Here is an 8,076-nt window from a genome sequence, read left to right on the forward strand (position 1 = left end):
CAAGTCGATGCTCGCCAATACAACCAAGGCCATCGTGACGTTCAATTCAATCCTGGTGATCGCGTGTGGGTGTGGACTCCAATTCGACGCCGTGGTCTTAGCGAGAAGTGCTGAAAAGATACTTTGGCCCGTACGAGGTGATTCGCCGTGTAGGCGAGTTAAATTACGCAGTGCTGCCGATTGTAGCGTGGGCGTCCCGCCGCCCGCCTGCCTCTGAAGTTGTGCACGTCGCTCGCCTCAAAGTGTTCTGTGACCGCACGGAGCACGTGGCCTAACTGTTCGATGTTAATACGTTTTACAGCTTTAATTTTCCCTCGCTGCGCATCGGGACGATGCGTTTTTTGGGAGGGGAGCAGTGTCATGTGTGTTATTTGTGATTTTCCACTCAACGTGATCTTAAGCCAGCGGGGTGCCGATCACCGGAAAAGAGGAAGAAGCGCGGAGGGAATCGCTTGTGAGCCCGGCCGCGACCGCTTGGACTTTCTCTGGCGCCTACTCTACTGTGGTCCTGGTCCTCCAGTGTCCCCTCGACCCGCGTCTTTTGAGCGACCCGTGACAGTATGTGCACTAGCCGATCAAATGCCATATTTGTTTTTACTTCCATGTTTTGAGAGAAAATCATAGAGAAGTAATTGCCATGTAAGGAAACTTATTTACACTTGCAAAAGAGCGACGCCAGAAAGTTTTGTTAGGGACGGTGGAATTTTGAAATCCGTATGTCGAAAGCGTGCGACACAGGAGAGATATCATAAATAGCGCACTAAGGCAGGTCTTTGCGATGTAGCATGTTGAGAGCGTGTCCCGAAAATAACGTTACGCAGAACATTCTCTGAGCAAAACTATAGGAGCATATTGCGTATTTAGCAAATGAATGTGGCTAACGCAACCCTTTTCGTACGCTAACATGGCAAAGTTGTTTAAAGCCGTTTTTTTTAATTTTGTTGTACTCAACAGCAACTTTCTCTCTCCCAAAACGCTTTCACGCTGCCATCATGAAGGCTACTGGTCGCTTTCGACACACTTTGTGATGTCTCACTGATAGATACCTCTTTATCGGAAGCAAGGCTAAATTGCTTTCTTTTTAATATCATGATATCACGTTATCCACACATTACGTTTAGTTATGTTCAGTCTAAATTGGTCATCCTATGGCTATACATGAGAGAGAGACTCTTTAATGAAATACAGAGAATTTAGCCAGCGTTTCAATATCGCTGGCATGCTACTCTGCGTAGGGAGGGGAATTTGGGAGATAAAGACAGAAGGAGAGCAGCGTGGAAGAGGTAAAAAAAACGAAAATGAAATGCGGCCATGAAATGGGTACTAAGGATGCAATGGCGAGTATTGATGTGCATCTGTAGGTCCTCGAATGCCTACTTGCAGAATGAAGTCCATCGCATCCACTGTAGGAATGTTCCCGTAGAAAACAGCTCTCTATATTCATATTGGAAATTTACCCATCTAAGAAATGTGGACTGTGACATACGGTGAATTGAGGGCTCCATATAATTTCGAACGCCTTTTGCTTAATGTGCTGTGATATAACAATATGTTGCTGTCTTTGCGCTGTGCCTCATCGAAATTTGGCTGCTATCGCTTCCCCACCTCAGTATCAGCACCCGATTGCCAGCGCCAGTACAGTGAATACCATAACACCTGTTTCATAGGCGTGTTAGAGAGAAAAAAAATCGAAATTAAATTGCTTGAATATACTTCCACGCCAACAATAGTCAACAAGCTATGGAGAACCATTATTGCCATATGTGCAAAAATTGCCACTTCCTGTATGTATTGTAAACTACAGATATGCTTGACATACCTATCATAAAACAAAATATTGTAAGCACAACATGCGACCTTCGTCTTCATCTGTACAATATCCATCATCATCGCTCAAAGCACAACATGCGACCTTCGTCTTCATCTGTACATATCCATCATCATCGCTCATCTTCTTGTTCGAAGGGTTGGTCGCCATACTTGCGGGTGCCATTAAAGCTCGCTCCATCCTGCGCTCTGTCTCCCGTCTCACAAGTGGGGGAGTGTGCTCTCGACCCCTGCGTCCTCTCTGCCGCCAGGCTGCAGCTACGTTTCGGTCGCCACCTGCTCGTACCATCTGCACCAATGGCTACCGTCAGCGACAACACCACTCGTACTCCCGATGGGCCCCCCGTTCTTCTTCCTCTCGATTCGAACCGTCTGGAGCCAGCAATGATGAGCCAACCCGGTCCTTCCCAATCTTCTGGACACCCCACTTGGACCATCACCACACTACAGCGCGAGCCTCCCATTTTTGCTGGTCTTCGTGGGGACGATGTCGAGGACTGGCTCGACCAATATAACCAGGTCAGTGCTTATAATCGTTGGGACTCAGCGATGAAACTTGTAAACGTGTCGTTCTACCTCACTGCCGTGGCCAAGACTTGGTTCGTCAACCACAAAGATGCCATCCCGGACTGGGCTCACTTCTCGGCACAGATACGACAAATCTTTGGCACATCTGGTGCAAGCCCCGCTGTCTACAAAAAAAAGCTAGATACGCGCGTTCAGCTACCCGGTGAGTCCTACACATCCTACATTGAAGACGTGCTTGCCCTGTGTCGACGTGTCAACAGCGCTATGTCAGAGAACGATCGGGTACGTCATCTTCTGAAAGGGCTTGGGTCATTTGCCTTCAATACTCTTGCTGCTCAGAATCCATCGTCAGTCCAAGACATCCGAACAACTTGCCATCGTCTTGACGACCTTCAGTCACTTCGGTTAAAAGACACCTGGGACACCCCACTTTCACCCGACGTGGACTTACGCTCCCTCATTCGCTCCATTATCCGGGAGCAACTGCAGGGCTCCACCTTACCGCCAATCGATTCCCACCCGCCTCCAGCCCCGTCGTCCTCGCCTTTGCGTGATCTCATTAAAGACGAGCTCGCTTCGGTCACTCGTCCCTTGGCTGCGGAACCACCACCTGTACCGCGTTTTGTGCCTACCTATGCCCAGGTTGCTGCGACGCCTCCTGCTGCTGTTTACCCGTCGCATCCACAGCCCGTCCAGCAAACTCCGGTCTCTGTGTCCCCGAGCCCCGCTATGTGTCCTGTTTGGAGTCCGCCTGCACGTCAGCCGGTGTGTCACTACTGCGGAATTCGCGGGCATGTTGCCCGTGTGTGCCGTCGGCGTCAGCGCGACGAGCGCGAGTGGTACCCAGACTTTCGCAACGGAGCTACGTACTCGTCACCTGCTTACCGTCCGACGTTTGCCTCTAGTCCTCCTCGTCGCCCATCGTACGGGGACTTCTCCCAAGACGCTGCGCACTCGTCGTACGCTTACCGCCCACCGTTTGCTGACCATACTAATTATCGTCCCTCCTATCCCTCTACCTCTCCGGACCGCTCCTCGAACGACAGGTCGTCGCGCCGCCGCTCCCCATCGCCTTTCCGCCGCTCGTCGTCGCCTCTACGTCCACCATCCTCCCAGACAACTGGCCACACGGAAAACTAAATTGTGCAGTTTCCGGAGGTAAAACTGCACCGCACGCCGCCCTCTCAATTCCTCCTGCGCAGCCATCGAACATGTTAACCGTTGACATTGAAGGCACTGTAGTAGAAGCATTGATCGATACGGGCGCCGCCATTTCTGTAATTAGTTCTGATTTATGTTCTCGTCTTCGCAAGGTGCGCACCCCTTACAGTGGTCCTTCTCTCCGTGCTGCCAATGATGAATCAATGCGTCCTTCCGGATTGCGTACGGCACGAGTCACTATCGACGGCATCCTGCACTACATAGTATTTGCTGTGCTTCCCTCCTGTGCTTATCCCCTCATCCTCGGCTGGGACTTCCTCCACTCTGCGCAAGCTGTAATTACCTGGTGTCCCCCTACTCTACAAGCTTCTGAACCCGACCTTTCTGCCGTTTCTGTCCTGCCTTCTCATCATCTGGTTACCACCGCTGATCATGTACTTTACCCCGGCTGCGAAGATGTCCTCTCTGTTGCTTCTGCCCACGTCAACGCTGGGGACGTTTTCGTCACACCAAGCCCCCGTCTTTTCTCAAGGGGCATCTTTCTCGTCGCGTCCCTGCTCCGCTTCACCAATGGGTCTTCACTACTGACTGCCTTCAACACTACGCCGGAACCCATTCTTCTGCGTCAAGGCACAGCCATCGCTTCTGTGGATACCACTCAACCTGTAGCCGTTCTTTCCTCTGCCCCATCAAGCTTCGCTCTTTTGACCCCTGCTTCTGCCTCTGCATCTATTTCAGCTGCTATCAGCCCCGGTCTCACCCCGACTCAAAAAGATGAATTGCTTGCCGTCTTGACCAAGCATGCCGCTTCCTTCGATACCCAGGCAACAACCTTGAGCCAAACCACCGCAGCTAAGCATCGCATCTACACAGATGGTTCGGGCATCATTCACCGTCGCCCGTATCGTGTGTCTTCTAGTGAGCGCAAGGTTATTCAAGATAACGTAGCCGACATGCTCAAGCCCCACATCATGCGCCCTTCTTCGAGTCCTTGGTCTTCGCCTGTTGTGCTGGTTCAAAAGAAGGATGGCTCAGTACGCTTTTGTGTTGACTATCGCGCCCTTAACAAGATCACTAGAAAAGATGTTTATCCGCTGCCTCGGATTGATGACGCCCTCGACTGTCTCCAAGGTGCACAATTTTTCTCTAGTCTCGACCTAAGATCCGGATACTGGCAAATACCGATGCATGAGGCCGACAAGGAAAAAACTGCTTTCGCCACTCCCGACGGATTATACGAATTCAACGTTATGCCGTTCGGCCTATGCAATGCTCCGGCCACGTTCGAGCGCATGATCGACACCGTCCTCCGAGGCCTGAAGTGGAAAACGTGCCTATGCTACCTCGACGACACAGTCATTTTTTCTTCGACTTTTTCTGAACACCTTGTTCGTCTCGATGAAGTATTAAGCGCACTTTCTGAGGCCGGCCTTCAGTTAAACACCAAGAAATGTTGCTTTGCTTCCACTTCTATCAAGGTACTCGGCCACGTCGTTAGTCAGAAGGGTGTAAAGCCTGATCCCGACAAATTGGCTGCAGTTTTGCATTTTCCTCGCCCATCGCGCGTCAAAGACCTGCGCAGTTTTCTGGGGCTAGCGTCATACTTCCGGCGCATCATACGCAACTTTGCCTCTATTGCGGCCCCTTTGCATAAGCTCCTCTGCGCTGACCAGCCGTTTGTTTGGTCTGAAGCCTGTGAGGTCGCTTTTACTACCTTAAAGAAGGCTCTCACATCTGATCCGATACTGGCACATTTCGACGACAATGCTCCAACGATTTTACACACGGACGCCAGTGGACACGGCATTGGTGCAGTTCTTCTGCAGCGGCAGCACTCTTCGTGCGAGCAAGTCATCGCCTACGCCAGTCGTACACTGACTGCAGCGGAGCAGAACTACACGATAACTGAGCAAGAGTGCCTCGCTGTTGTCTGGGCCATTCAGAAATTTCGCCCTTATTTGTACGGCCGTCAGTTCACAGTTGTCACTGACCATCATGCCCTGTGCTGGTTGTCCTCGCAGAAAAACTTGTCCGGCCGCCTCGGCCGCTGGATTCTCCGTCTCCAGGAATATGACTTTACCGTCACCTATAAATCGGGCAAGAAACACCAGGACGCCGACGCGCTATCTCGTTGTCCCCTCGCCCAGACCCAACCTTCGCGCATGTCCTCCGCATCCTCAAACTGCCAAACTACCCCTTCGACGGCTATCTCAACCTTGACCGCCGCACCCATTGACTTGATGCCAGCTCCCAGTCTTGGCGATCTCGCCTCAGCGCAGTGGGCCGACCCTTACTGCCGGACTCTTATCGACCGTCTGCGCGGTGCTACGCGGCCACCGAATGCCCGCCTACGTCGCCAACTTAACTCTTTCAAGCTAGTCGACAACATCCTTCTTTGGCACAATTACAGCCCCTTCGGTGACTCATGGGTGCCTGTCGTACCCCGTTCTCTTCGCCGAGAAGTTTTGCAGGCCTCTCATGATGACCCCCTGGCTGGCCAGTTAGGCTTTCAGAAAACTTATGACCGCATCAAGCGCCGTTTCTTTTGGCCTGGCCTCTCAACCGGTGTTGGAAAATATATTGTGTCTTGCATCTCTTGCCAACGTCGTAAATGGAGCACGTCTGCCCCTGCGGGCCTTCTAGAGCCTCTCCCCTGTCCTTTCTCCCCTTTTGAAGTCGTTGGGATTGACCTCTACGGTCCCTTACCATTAACACCAACGGGCAACCGTTGGATCGTCACTGCCATCGACCACTTAACTAGATACGCTGAAACGGCCCCTGTTCCTTCCGGCTCTGCTTCAGAGATCGCCCACTTCTTCCTGAACGCCATCCTTCTGCGCCATGGAGCTCCTCGTGTCCTTATTAGTGACCGCGGCAAGTCCTTCCTCTCCAGCATCCTTGCCGAAGTTCTTCACGCCTCCAGAACCGTGCACAAAACCTCTTCAGCTTATCACCCTCAGACCAACGGGCTCACAGAGCGCTTTCATCGCACGCTGTCCGATATGCTAGCCACGTACATCCAGCCCGACCACACCAACTGGGACACCATGCTTCCCTTCGTTACCTTTGCATACAATAGTGCCGTGCAAAGAACCACCAACTTCTCCCCATTCTTCCTTGTGTATGGATGTCAACCTACCTTCACCCTCGAAGCGTCTTTCTTCTCCGCCCCCTCAACCTCTTCCAGACTCTCTCACGAACAGTTTACTTCTCGTATAACCTACTGCCGTGCCATTGCCCGCCTGAATACCGACGCCTCCCAAGCCTCCCGGAAAAGCACCTATGATCTTTCCCACCGTTCCATATTCTTTCTCCCTGGTGATGAGGTACTGCTGTGGACTCCAGTGCGTACCCCGGGATTGTGTGAAAAATTTTTGAGCCGTTATATTGGTCCGTATACTGTACTCGAACAAACGTCCCCGGTGAACTATCGCGTTGCCCCTGTTCATCCTGTTAATGATCGTCGTTGCCGAGGTGCCGAGATTGCTCATGTTTCCCGCCTCAAACCCTTCGCCCGTCGCCCTACTGTGCCCTAATCTGCGCCCAGGCCGGTCGCTTTCGTACGCGAGGGGAGAAAGTGTAAGCACAACATGCGACCTTCGTCTTCATCTGTACAATATCCATCATCATCGCTCAAAGCACAACATGCGACCTTCGTCTTCATCTGTACAATATCCATCATCATCGCTCAAAGCACAACATGCGACCTTCGTCTTCATCTGTACATATCCATCACCATCGCTCATCTTCTTCTTCGAAGGGTTGGTCGCCATACTTGTGGGTGCCATTAAAGCTCGCTCCATCCTGCGCTCTGTCTCCCGTCTCACAATATAAACAACAATACTGAATGAAAGTTTACCGGAGCACCAATGAACAAATACTAGGTTGAGGTTTTGTAGAAAATATTCAATGTATGCCGTAAATTCATAAAGAGGTCGTTCATTCATTGAAGATCAAGGAGAAACTTCAAAATAAACTCGTCATTTTCGTAAAATAGCTGTCTTCTATCGGCCGTTTAACACGTTCTTTTTCACTCTTGAAAAAACGAAACTGCCAACGTGTCTTGCTTTTGCGGCTAGTTATTACAAATTTGCTCTCCAACACCATTGCTGCCACAATTAATTAATATATAACGCATTTCTAAAACGCAGCTGCATTCTGGACTAAAAATGTTCTATTTAATTTATCGAGCAATTGTTGGGTGAATAGGAAATAAAAGAGCCACTTGCCGGCAATAACTTCCACAAAAGGAGTAAGGGAGAGGCCCCAACCATGCCATTCCCGCATCCCCGACCCGATCCGGGAGGTCTGGGAGGCGACCCTGCTGGGCTGCCACGACTTACAGGTAGAGATGTAAAATTTCAAGAAATTTTGGATGGCATGAAAAAAACCATTTTTTTCAAGGTTTTTTTCATGAAAAATTGGAAATTTTGCAAAACGTGTCAAAAACAGATTTATTTGCAACAGCACAACGATCAATAATAATGCTCCGAAGTTCAGTCGAATATGCAGTTATAGATGTGATATTGTGAAACGAACTTCTTGTTCTATTGCACCGAG

The sequence above is a fragment of the Amblyomma mixtum genome, chromosome 9 (assembly GCF_055824585.1).
Source record: "Amblyomma mixtum isolate Tamu chromosome 9, ASM5582458v1, whole genome shotgun sequence".
In the NCBI taxonomy this organism is placed as follows: Eukaryota; Metazoa; Arthropoda; class Arachnida; order Ixodida; family Ixodidae; genus Amblyomma; species Amblyomma mixtum.